At 41.4% G+C, this 13,801-nt stretch overlaps 1 protein-coding gene across 1 annotated transcript in view; it reads left to right on the top strand.

Moving 5' to 3' along the window:
* Positions 1–13,801, top strand: part of LOC132114422 (RIMS-binding protein 2-like) — a 166,217-nt gene that overhangs the window by 15,550 nt on the left and 136,866 nt on the right. Inside the window, exon 2 of the mRNA XM_059522523.1 lies at positions 10,557–10,703. The gene's annotated coding sequence lies outside the window, so the exon portion shown is untranslated. The remainder of the gene's footprint in view (positions 1–10,556; positions 10,704–13,801) is intronic.

Here is a 13,801-nt window from a genome sequence, read left to right as displayed (position 1 = left end):
GTTGATTAGTGAGTCTTCGACAAGCCCCGCCATGCAATAAGATAAAAAAAGAAATTAAGAACTAATTAAGACATTTTCCAGATTTGTTTTTAAAGATCTATAGGATCTTTTTTTTTTATGAAGTACAACCCTTATACAATAGCACAACCCTTCTCAATAATTCACTATATTTGAGGTATAATTCTTGTCTGCTGGTAGTTCAAAGTCTAATACTCAGGTTAGGTGTTCAAATCCCATTATGAACATAGTAGTAATGCTTAATTAGTTAATACATGTTAACTGATTTGTGAATATTGAATGCCTGGGAACTTTATAAGACTGTAGCCAGCCTTTATATTTTCCAGTACTGATATAAACTCTCATACTGTAGGTTTTTTTTAATGTTAAATTATCTCAAACAGCTGATAAAACTTTTTTTGTTTGTTTATTTAGCTGACTAGCTGATGACTTGTTTTTTGAATCTGCCAAATGTTGTTGTAGACTTGTCTGGATCCACCTTTTCTGGGCAAAAGTAGCAATGCTATTTTCTGAGCATGCTGGGCACTGGCTCAAGATGTGATGTTGTCAGGGATTTCTTCAGTGATCTGGGACAGATTGGAAACAGCTGCTTGGAGGCTAACGGAACTGGAATTATGAGGCATTGAGTCTAAATGATGTGATTAAAAAAATAGATCAGAAACGAGAGATTAGACTGGTTTCATTATGCGTTGTGATTAATCAACTTATTACTGAGCAAATCAGTGGTGTGATGTAGTCTGCAGTGTTGATATTTTACATCTCTTTAAATTGTGGTCATTCATTTAAAGCAATAGTTCACCCAAAAAAACAATTTCTGAATTGTTGAATATAGTATAAAAAAAACACACAGACCACTAATTTTTTAATGCTTTGCTATATATTTGCTATAAAAGTGCTGTGTAGATCTGGTACTGTATTCCAAGTTTTTTTGTAACAAAACACTAATTGATGTGAGGAAAAGACAGCAGTTTTAAGTAATTTTTTTCTATGAAAATTATTGCCATACAGCCACCACCATAAGTGATAATATTTTCACCGAAAAATTATTTATAATGGTTTTAAAAGTTTAGCTGCTCCTTTTTTAATATTTTTATCTTCGCACCTTTGGATTCATCTTTACTTTTTCATAGCCTGTTAAAGGACATTATGGCTTTGAGCAATTTTATGAGGTTTTAATAGACTGCTTGTGATGCCACGGAACAGCTAAAGGAATAAGGTCACCTACAAGCTTTATAAGGGGTTTTGTTTTTCTTTTGCTATCTTCGTCCTTCCTTTTTCCTCACTGTGTTCTGATACAAGACAGAAGCCACTACAAAGAAAAGTACATTTCTCACTTTGAAATAATTGCATAGGTCTTATTGAACAGGTCTTTATTTACACCACCCCACTTATAATAGTTATATTTTATTATTTTTAGAACAGCAGAAAGAAAAAGTAGAGAGTTAGAGCAAGAAAACAGGATTGTGGCATGACAGGCTAGACTCAAACATCAGTCAAAATTTTGAACACACTTGACAGAATTTGACCAACATTTGACAGAAGTCTTTTGACCTAGAGATTTAAATGATTAAAATAGCTGACATTTAGTTTTATAATTATAAATTTGATTAAATGTTTGCTGTAATCTAGGTAAGGGATATTTTCAAGAAATGAAAATATAAGATTTTATATACATTTTATATAATTCCCATACTTGCCTTTGTTTTATTGTATTTTTGTATTTTTAGTTTATTGAATGTTTTTTTATTAGTATTATTTTACATTTTTTGTTGAAATTAGTGATCAACCGATATGGATTTTTTGACAGCCGATGGCAATGCCAATATCTTGGAAAGCAGGGGGGCCGATAGCCGATATAAAGCAGATATATTTATTTTATTTTCAATTAATATTTAAGAAAATTTAAATAATTTGACATTGGATTAAAAAAATAAATGTGTAAGATAAATATACTTATACTTTAGATGATTAAGTATTTTTCACAAATAAATAAATATTTAATAAAAAAAATATTTGGTAATCATATTTTTCAAGTAAAGCCAGGTGTGACGAGTGGGGCGGGGCCGAGGGACGTGGGAGCGAGGCCGGTGGAGTGATTGGAGATGAGCTACACCTGTTCGACCCACCGGTCTCGAGGCCCATGGAGGAGATGGAAGGATATAAAACTGGAGCGACGACAGTGAAGGATGAGAGAGGACCAGGCCTGGGCTTTTAGTTGTGTTTTGGGTTTTATTTGCGCGCACCAGTCGTCCGTGAGGGGCTGGTGCGCTGTTTTTGTGTTTATTTTGTTATTAAAATGTTTTTGATTGTCCTCCGGTTCCCGCCTCCTTCTTCCGGATGAATATGAAGGTTGATAGCGTTACAGTGGTGCCGAAACCCGGGAGAAGGAGGGACGCGCTGCTGAAGATCCCTCGCCGCTGTGGTGAATCCGCGGTGCCATCGAGCTGGCGAGGAGTGTGCTGCCATGGACGCTCGAGGCGGTGGGCTGGAGCGAGTTGCCGGGGACGGGCGAGCTCGCTACCGGCCGCCCACAATGTGGAGAGACGGCTGCCGTCCGTGAGGGAGCGGAGGAGTCTGCGCCGTTCGCCAGGTGGCCGGAGCCTGCTGCCTCCGCCGGAACGGGGAGGAGCAGGGAACGGGGGACTCCTGCCGGCTGCCCAAAACCGGAGGAGCCGTCGCCGTCCACCGGGCGGCGGAGGAGTGTCGTGCCGTCCGCCGAGGGCCGTCCAGTGCCACCGCCAGGCACCGCGTTTTTGTGTTTATTTTGTTATTAAAATGTTGTTTTGATTGCCGCCGGTTCCCGCCTCCTTCTTCCGGATGAATACAAAGGTTTATTATCATTACACCAGGGTAACCCTCATTTTAAATACAGCACACAGAGAAAATGACATGAATATGACAGTGGGCAAATGCGTAAAGTGCAGCATAATTTGAAGAGAGTTTAAAGTTTAAAGCATTAAATTCACACGGATCGACCATCAAACAGAGAAAATGCACAGTTCACAAGATCTCACAGCTGGATTCAACGAAGTTTGCAAGGTTTGTGAAATTAAATGTTCTTACGTCATTCAAAAATTTGTTTAAATGATAAATGCGTTTTTGCTTAATGCTGACAGGCAAACAAGAAAGTATTATAATGTTTGCCTTTCTATTACTAATAATATAAAAGCAATCGTTATAATACTTTTTGTATATATGAATTCCTTTGATCAGCCATTCTATCTGATTATTAGACGGACTTCTATCTGTATTAGACAGAACAAGAGGTAGAATGTAAGCTCAGCTGTGTGCACTCAGGGTCTGCCATTCTCATTGCCGTCAAAATAAAAGTCTGCATCGAACACATCGGCCAAGCAGAAGAACTTATCGGCCGATATTTGAAAAATGCCAAATATCGTCCGATATATTGGCCCTCGGTTGACCACTAGTTGAAATGGTAGTAAACAGAGTGTGTACAAACTTGTAACTCGAGTATTGATGCTGAAAGCTTTGCCATCACAAGAATAAATTACATTTTCAAAATATCAAATAAATACAGCCTTGGTGAGCGTTAGAAACTTTTTTCAAAGACATTAAAAAGTCTACCAACCCCAAACTTTAAATTCTGGTCTATATATCTGATAAATGTCACAAAATGTTGTACTATAAAATATTTTTGTAAAATAAGACCAGAGATCCCAGCTGCACAACACAGAGTAGAATTTATCTTTTTTTTCTTCTCCTTTTCTCCAAGTGCTGTTCTCTCTTTAAGGTGATCCCATGTTATTTTGAGTAGCGCACCAAATAGACAAGTGCAGATTCTCTATCTCTGCCTTTTAGTGGGTGGGAGTAGCAAAGGCTAATTGAATAGCATAGCTGTAATTGGCTAGATTTAATTAGCATTGCCCTCACTGACAACCAATTAGGAAAATGGTGCGGAGGGGTGGCCGCCTTCTAGAGTGACACTCTCTCTGTCTGCAGAGTTTCACAGGACATGCAGTCGAGCCTTTTGTCAAATGTTTTCCTAGGCTGGCAGGATTCCAGACTTGACCCAATAGAAATGGCCCCCTGGCTGTTGGAGAAAAGTCTTAACCGACAGCCAAACACACTAATTAATACTGATAATGAGGAGAGGACAAGCTGAGCTCTGCAAAGCTGACACAATGCTGGACTTTTCAGACCCTTTTTTGTCTTGAAGATAGACATTGGGCCAAAGGGACGGTCAGTTGTTTGGTGCTGAACTGGCATGATGGCTTGCTAATCTGTTCCCATCCCATACAATTGTTTATTGTTGTATGGGAATAGTGTTATATTTATTATTTATTAATGCATTCATGGACCTGGGATGAGTTTTACATATGCCAGATGCTTGTTAATATTTCTATTATAATTATAAACAACTCTAAAATAAAATATTATGCTATAATTTATTATTATTATTATTAAATAATAATAATTAATTTATAATATATTGAATTAAGAATTTGACAGTAATAACTGTGTAAGTTTTAATAATTAACAATTTACCATTTTAGTTTATGATTGATGTTCATAAACGAGGGGATATATGATTATGATAAATAAATATTTAACTTTTAGGAGTAGAAAAAAATGTATTATTAAATGTATTATTAAATGGCAAATCAAGTGCGATTTATTACGAAATTAATTTAAATAATATAATACAAATTATAAAACATGTCACATGTTAAATGTTTGTTATTATATCATCATTTTTTGAGTGAAGTGGAAGTTGACCTCAAACACTCTGAAGGAAATTGTAATTGAGAATAAAAATAGTCTTTGAATCATTGTTCTGTATTTTTTTTCTTCTGATTTTAACTCGACTAGGGAGGACTTGTTTATAAATTCCAGAGGTGAACACATTGATGATAGGTGTTGGTCTTTTTCTTGCTCTCTCTCAGCCTGATCATTATTCTCTCTCTTTTGAGGGCTGCTGATGTCCAGATGTCTGTTTGCGTTATGGACGCTAGTGTGGTGGGTTGCTGGAGGGGTGAGCTTGTGTTGCCCAATTGCCTGTTGGCAGGGTGTTGGAGCCATGCAGCTGGGGATGAGTAGGGCTGTAAATACCCTGCCGCTCACTCTCTAGAGGCCAGTGGCTGTGCAGTGCACTAGCTCTTTCTCTGATCTACAGCAACTCTTTCAGCACACAGCAGCTGAAAGGTCACTGAGTGGTCAGCCATGCAAGTGACGGATCTCTGACAGTTGTGTGATTTTACACTCTTATAAAGGTAGTTCTTTGCAGCACATTCTACTAAAACATTTTTATTAAGAGCTATTTTCACTGTGTAGGGCTTTTGAGTTGGACATTAAAAACTTGTGATGTTTTTAATTTTTTTTTTTTTTAGGACTGACTCTGCTCAGTGAATTAATGAAATTGGGTCCAAAAGGTGATCTGTATTACCTATTATAATTATTTTGAAATAAGAATTGTACAGTAATAATAATTGTAAAAAAATCATCTTAAAAAAGTTTTAGTTTAAATTCTTATAACTAAAAATTTACCATTTCAGTTTAAATCAGGGGTGTCAAATTCAGCTCCTGGAGTGCCACATTCCTTCATATAGTAAGTATATATATATATATTAGTGGTGAACATAGATTAATTTTTTTAATCTAGATTAATCTCACTGTAATCTTGGAATTAATCTAGATTAAAATGGCTCATTTGAATTCTGCCGAAGGCATTCAGAATATGTGTGTTACCCAAATAAAATAATGATTAAAATTAACGTTAATTCTTTTAGAACGGGTTTCTCAAGACAGGTAGTGCATTAGACCAGGGGCTCATCTCCTGTTTCCATAATGCATCACAAACTGCTTGAGAAAGCTGTAAACGAATTCCACATTGCACAAGGTGCAAACAACCTTGCGCCTGTTTCACACGTAATCCGTCTGCAGTACGTATGCGTTTCGTATTTTTTTTACACACCCATGTTAACGGATTCCAGCGTTCATGCGGTTGCGGCTCGTCAGTGCGTTCCAGGAGCGTTGCGTCTGCAGCAGTGTAGCGATCGTTCACATACCGAGTAGAGGACTGCAAACGCGTCCTGTGTGAAAGCACAATGAGTGTGAGTCCGTGCTGCTTCTGCACCACATACGAAAAGCACACGGACTGCATAAGCACTGCAGACGGATTATGTGTGAAACAGGCGTGTGTCTTGTCGAGGTTTCCATTAGGAAGCTTCTTTAAAAAAATATTAAAAATTTCCCTGAAGCAAACCCGGCCGCATTTTAGCTGCATCCATGCTAGCACGTCACCTTTGATGTGGTAATTTCACACAGTAGGCATACACACAGGTTTAAAGACTCGTTCTCGCCCCATACAGATTCGGCTAGGTATTCATCCGCGCTAAAATATCAAGGTGATAGTCATCATAGCTCGCGTAGTCTAGACCCAGCTCCCAACCCAACTTTGAGAATAGATTATATTTTTTATTATAATATTAATATTTTTTTTATCGCCCGATAAGAGTTTCACGTTAATGCAGCACACCATTAATGTTATTATAATATTTCCAGTAGTCATTTTTATTATATTCTCATTATATTAAGCACCATTTTCATTGTGTGTGGCTCTTGAATTGGACATTATAAACTTTTTTATTAAAAGTTGTTTTTAAGGACTGACTGTCCACTCTGTGATTGAATTAAATCGGGACCAGGAATGAAATTTAATGAAATAAGGAAAAGCTATGAGAAAAATAGTGGGTGGAAATATTATCAAGTAATAAAATAATAATGAAATATAATAAAAAATAAATTATTACAATGAAATAACTAAGTTAAAATGATATGAAAAAAAACTCAATCAATTGTATTAATAATTATATGTTAAAATAGAGATATAAAAATATAAATAATTTTAATGGTAATATTTTCCACAGTTGTATAATGTTTTTCACCATAGAAATGGTCTTTATTTTAGCAAGGGGATCATAATATTCTGGGGTCCATGCCAGCATCAAATAATTTGGCTTTAGACAACATAAGTGATGGAAGTATTACACATTTCTACATATGCTGTATTTGAAATTTGTCCATTCATTCTCTTATTTTATTTATTTTTAGGCCAGTTGAATGATTATTTTTAGAAAATATCATATGAGCCACGTCAACGAGACAGACAGTTTTATCAGATCAGTTGTGACGCAATCATTGACTCCCATACACACACACACACACACACACACACATACACTCTCTCAAACACTCTGACAACTTCCAGCCAACCACAGCCAAAAGACACAGTTGCACGAAAGCATAACACAACCTGCCTGGGGGTCACCAGGCTATTCAAAGCTATTTGTTTTCACATATTTGTCAATGATCAGATCATTTTCCCTTAACAGCTATTCACACAACAGTCTAATTTTAGCTGTGTAGATTATCCATGGTTCAGGATCTCAGTGTAACGTTTCTGAATCTTCTCCAGAACAAAGGCCACCCCCCGTTACACCTGACTGCTGCCATGAATTAGTAAACATGCTTTTTGTTCCTTCTGCTTCCTGTGATCTGAAGAGCTAAGATAACCGTTAGGTTAACTCAACTTAAGAGCGTGTGCCTAGGCAGGTGTGACTATCTGGAGATCTCAAATGCCTCATATGTAGGTATTACAGGTTTCATGAAGTATTTTGCACTGTTGGCGTCATATATATATAGTCAATCCAATATCAGTCCTGCCTAGTCAGAGATAATGTGATATCAGGTAAAATGTTTTTTAAGGTTTGGGGGTCCTAGCCCCTCTGGAATTTAGAACCAATGATTACAAAATATTTCAAACTATTGTCATAACTGTGCTTGACAAGTAACAGGTGATTTAATTGGTTTATGGTTGCTATGGTGGGCGGGGCAATAATTCTTATCAAGACTGCACCAGAGAGCTGCATGGTAAGTAGCCTGGCATACCAAATGTAACTAAACTATTATAAGGATGATAAATCTATAAAAAAAAAAAACATGCACATAAAAAATATGAATAATATCTGTCTTGATGGCATCAATCAGAAATAATGTTGTTAGTTTGGTATATACATATTTTTTGAAAAAGTGATGTTTTTCTTGGCGGCCCAATTTACCTTAACCCACTGAGGTAAAATGGGCCACATGGTTTCAGCTAAAATGGGCCATCATCTGTGTCACTCACAAACACACATGTGTTTGTGTGTGTGTGTGTGTAAATAAAATATCTACTACCATTATTACTGTTGGGGGGGGGGGGGGTCATGGTAATTGTGTGTGTGTGTGACATTCCCTCACACTCATAAACACACACACACACACACACACTCACCATGACCACCATGAATGGCAAACGAGAAGGAAGCGAGAGGAGAGGAGAGAGGGAGAAGGAAAGGGAGAGGAAGTGAGAGGAGGAGGAAGGATGAGAGAGGAGACAAGCAGAGGAGACAGGAAGTCGGAGAACATGTGAGGAGAAAGGAATGCAGAGGAAATGAGAGGAGACAGAAAGAGAGAAAAGAAAGGAGGAGCAAGGACCAGAGAGGAAAGGATACAAAGATAAAACAGGGAGGGGAAGTAAGGCCAAACAACTACAATCTGTGGAAAGAGGAGAGGATGAAGGAGGCCTTAGATGAATACAGGAAGGGAGTGAAGAAAGGAATTACAGTGAGTGTGCACCTGTTATCACGAGCATGGGGTGTGCCACGATCCACACTGCAAAGACTCATCAGTGGAAAGGTGACTGGCAGTGAACATGCATCAGGGCGGAAGCCCTACCTTCCAGAGGAGGCGGAAAGGGAGCTTAAACAAAAAAGTAATCCAGCAAGCAACCAGCCCAGCAAGTACCCAGGCAGCAAGCAACCAAAAGGGAAAAAAAGCAGGGCAAGAGAAACAAATCACCTTGCAAAGCCTGCAACACACACTATAGTGACCCAAATGACCCTAAGGCTACTGAGGAATGGGTAAAATGTGATCCATGTTCTGCCTGGTTTCATGAGAGCTTTGGTGAAGAGAATGGTATCTGTGATGACGATGGTTTCATTTGCAAAGACTGTGTTTGAAAAATGTTTTCATCACACACACACAAATCAGTTATCAGTTGTCAATTTTGAATGTGAATTTTTGTAATTTGCACATTTCGTTCTAAATGTATTGTTCACACACACACACACACACACACACACACACACACACACACACACACACACACACACACACACACACACACACACACACACACACACAGATTGACATCACTGATTTATGTTGTTCCAAAATTGACTTTTTTAATTGCACATTTGAATATGTGGGTTTGCACCCAAAATGTTTTTTTTTAATGGCACATATGAATATGTTTGTTTAATGCAGTTTAAATGTTATGTGGCTGTATAACCAGTTGTTTTAAAATTAAAATTGATGACAAATTATTTCCCTTTGCAGTTTGACCGGCCCATTGTACCTGAAACAGCTGGCCCACATTTGAGTTTGACTTGGCATGTCACGTCGATTATGTGCTTCTATTCATACTGAGTGAAGTGTTTTTTGAATGTTCAGTTTGTTCACCCACAATATTTCAGTCAGATCATGTGAGGCTGACAGCCATTTGAATCTGTAAGCTTTTCGGATACTAAGAGCTTTTGCTGAAGCAAACATCTGGTTCTGCCTCCTGCTAGCAGGACTAACAGCAGCAAGCAAAATCATTGCGTATATGTTTGTGTGTTGTCCATTTACATCAGTTTAATATAACAGCATTCTGTTTTCATGCCTGTTTGTTCTCTACAATCGAATGGAGCAGGCGTTAGTGTTTTCTGTATAACCCAAACCAGTTTATGGACACACATACACTTGCACAAACAGACCTACTGTACTGATAAGCTTCTGTTTGCTTTCCAGAGTGGTAATAGCCCCTGGTAATGTGTAAAGAACATGATGGTGTAATGTTGCTTTGAACTCATTGGCCACCTGCTAAAGTCAGCCCTAACAGGAAACCAGCACTTGTTGACAAGACCCACAAAAGAGTCACTCTGCTAATAAAGAACACACAGTGTAAACACAGACACACTAGCTACCTAGATTGTTATAAAGGTTGATGATATGCTTGTTAGCTGTAAGATACATATTTTATTCTGTAGAAAAATAAATAAAAACAGTTATATTTTCATCTTTAACCTAGCGGAAATGGCACATAAAAGTGAAGCTTTAACATTATTTGCAGATGTCACTTGTCTGATATTTAGTGTCTAATATAGAGATAACATAAGTTTCCAAATGTCAATGGGGCCACAGTGTATATATTATATACATTTTTATATTTTCTTTTATAACATCACTGAAGATCAGAAGATAAAATGTGCATGTCTCATACTCGGGGCATTTTTGTCTCTTTTTTTTGCTTTTAAAAATACAGTACAAAGGTCAATATTACAACTACTTACATATCTATTTTCTAATTTAATATTTTTTTAAATGTAATTTATTCCTGTGAATTTTCAGCATCATTACTCCAGTCTTTAGTCTCATGTGATCCTTCAGAAATCATGTTAATATGCTGATTTGGTGTTGGTTTCTGTGTTTTCCAGAAACTGAGGAATGAGGTGTTTCCATTGCATTTATCCAAGTTATCGCCTCAGCATGTGGATGCGTTCCGGCTGCTAGAGGACAGGAAACACAAACTCTCACCCGAGACCGCCGCTCTCTACCTGCTTCGACAACAGCACAAGCTATTGGTCAGTCTGCGTTCATCTATTCTCCTAACCGTATGCCAGTGATCTTAATGTTTAAGGGTTTTGGTTTAGGAAAGTAAAGATGGAAGTGTTATGTTCTGCATAAATGTTTGCTTAATATTTGCTTAAATTGATTTTAACCTCACAAACATATACACACCCATCCATCCATCCATCCATCTTCTACCGCTTATCCGGGGCCGGGTCGCGGGGGCAGCAGTCTAAGCAGAGAACCCCAGACTTCCCTCTCCCTAGACACTTCCTCCAGCTCTTCTGGGGGGACACCGAGGCGTTCCCAGGCCAGCCGGGAGACATAGTCTCTCCAGCGTGTCCTAGGTCTCCCCCGGGGTCTCCTCCCCTTCCCGGGAAGGCGTCCAGGAGGCATCCGGAACAGATGCCCGAGCCACCTCAGCTGACCCCTCTCGATGTGGAGGAGCAGCGGCTCTACTCTGAGCTCCTCCCGGGTGACTGAGCTTCTCACCCTATCTCTAAGGGATCGCCCAGCCACCCTGCGGAGAAAGCACATTTCGGCCGCCTGTATCCGGGATCTTGTCCTTTCGGTCATGACCCAAAGCTCATGACCATAGGTGAGAGTAGGAACGTAGATTGACCGGTAAATCGAGAGCTTCGCCTTGCGGCTCAGCTCTTTCTTCACCACGACAGACCGGTACATCGACCGCATTACTGCAGAAGCTGCACCGATCCGTCTGTCAATCTCCCGTTCCATCCTTCCCTCACTCGTGAACAAGACCCCAAGATACTTAAACTCCTCCACTTGAGGCAGGAACTCTCCACCAACCTGAAGTGGGCAAGCCACCCTTTTCCGACTGAGGACCATGGCCTCGGATTTGGAGGTGCTGATTCTCATCCCAGCCGCTTCACACTCGGCTGCAAACCGTCCCAGTGCATGCTGAAGGTCCTGGCCTGATGAGGCCAACACGACAACATCATCCGCAAAGAACAGAGATGAAATCGTGTTGTCACCAAACCTGACCCCCTCCGGCCCCTGGCTGCGCCTAGAAATTCTGTCCATAAAAATCATGAACAGAACCGGCGACAAAGGGCAGCCCTGCCGGAGTCCAACACGCACCGGGAACAAGTCTGACTTACAGCTGGCAATACGAACCAAGCTCCTGCTCCGTTCGTACAGGGACCGGATAGCCCTTAGCAAAGGGCCCCGGACCCCATACTCCCGGAGAACCCTCCACAGGCCGCCGCGAGGGACACAGTCGAATGCCTTCTCCAAATCCACAAAGCACATGTGGACTGGTTGGGCATACTCCCATGAACCCTCCAGCACCCTGTAGAGGGTATAGAGCTGGTCCAGTGTTCCACGGCCTGGACAAAAACCACACTGTTCCTCCTGAATCCGAGGTTCTACTATCGGCCGGATTCTCCTCTCCAGTACCCTGGCATAGACTTTCCCAGGGAGGCTGAGAAGTGTGATCCCCCTGTAGTTGGAACACACCCTCCAGTCCCCCTTCTTAAAAAGAGGGACCACCACCCCGGTCTGCCATCCCAGAGGCACCGTCCCCGACTGCCACGCGATGCTGCAGAGGCGTGTCAGCCAAGACAGCCCCACAACATCCAGAGACTTGAGGTACTCAGGGCGGATCTCATCCACCCCCGGTGCCTTGCCACCGAGGAGTTTCTTGACTACCTCGGTGACTTCAGCTTGGGTTATGGACGAGTCCACATCTGAGCCCTCAGCCTCTGCTTCCTCAATGGAAGACGTGACACCGGGATTGAGGAGATCCTCGAAGTATTCCTTCCACCGTCCAACGACATCCCCAGTTGAGGTCAACAGCTCCCCACCTCTACTGTAAACAGTGTTGGTAGGGCACTGCTTCCCTCTCCTGAGGCGCCGGACGGTTTGCCAGAATCTCTTCGAGGCTGACCGATAGTCCTTCTCCATGGCCTCACCGAACTCCTCCCAGGCCCGAGTTTTTGCCTCCACAACCACCCGGGGTGTAGTCCGCTTGGCCTGCCGGTACCTGTCAGCTGCCTCTGGAGTCCCACAAGCCAACCAGGCCCGATAGGACTCCTTCTTCAGCTTGACGGCATCCCTTACTTCCGGTGTCCACCACCGGGTTCGGGGATTGCCGCCTCGACAGGCACCGGAAACCTTACGGCCACAGCTCCGAGCGGCCGCTTCGACAATGGAGGTGGAGAACATGGTCCACTCGGACTCAATATCTCCAGCCTCCCTCGGGATCCAGTCGAAGCTCTGCCGGAGGTGGGAGTTGAAGATCTCTCTGACAGGAGACTCGGCCAAACGTTCCCAGCAGACCCTCACAGTACGTTTGGGTCTGCCGAGTCTGTCCAGCTTCCTCCCCCGCCATCGGATCCAACTCACCACCAGGTGGTGATCGGTTGACAGCTCCGCCCCTCTCTTCACCCGAGTGTCAATGTCAATGTCAATGTCACCTTTATTTATATAGCGCTTTAAACAAAATACATTGCGTCAAAGCAACTGAACAACATTCATTAGGAAAACAGTGTCAATAATGCAAAAATGATAGTTAAAGGCAGTTCATCATTAGATTCAGTTATGTCATCTCTGTTCAGTTAAATAGTGTCTGTGCATTTATTTGCAATCAAGTCAACGATATCGCTGTAGATGAAGTGTCCCCAACTAAGCAAGCCAGAGGCGACAGCGGCAAGGAACCGAAACTCCATCGGTGACAGAATGGAGAAAAAAACCTTGGGAGAAACCAGGCTCAGTTGGGGGGCCAGTTCTCCTCTGACCAGACGAAACCAGCAGTTCAATTCCAGGCTGCAGCAAAGTCAGATTGTGCAGAAGAATCATCTGTTTCCTGTGGTGTGGTCCTGGTGGTCCTCTGAGACAAGGTCTTTACAGGGGATCTGTATCTGGGGCTCTAGTTGTCCTGGTCTCCGCTGTCTTTCAGGGATGTAGAGGTCCTTTCTAGGTGCTGATCCAGCATCTGGTCTGGATACGTACTGGATCCGGGTGACTGCAGTGACCCTCTGATCTGGACACAGACTGGATCTGGTGGCCACGGTGACCTCGGAACAAGAGAGAAACAGACAAATATTAGCGTAGATGCCATTCTTCTAATGATGTTGCAAGTACATAGGTT

Source organism: Carassius carassius, chromosome 34 (assembly GCF_963082965.1).
Source record: "Carassius carassius chromosome 34, fCarCar2.1, whole genome shotgun sequence".
In the NCBI taxonomy this organism is placed as follows: domain Eukaryota; kingdom Metazoa; phylum Chordata; class Actinopteri; order Cypriniformes; family Cyprinidae; genus Carassius; species Carassius carassius.
This window is presented reverse-complemented; position numbering and strand designations above follow the sequence as displayed.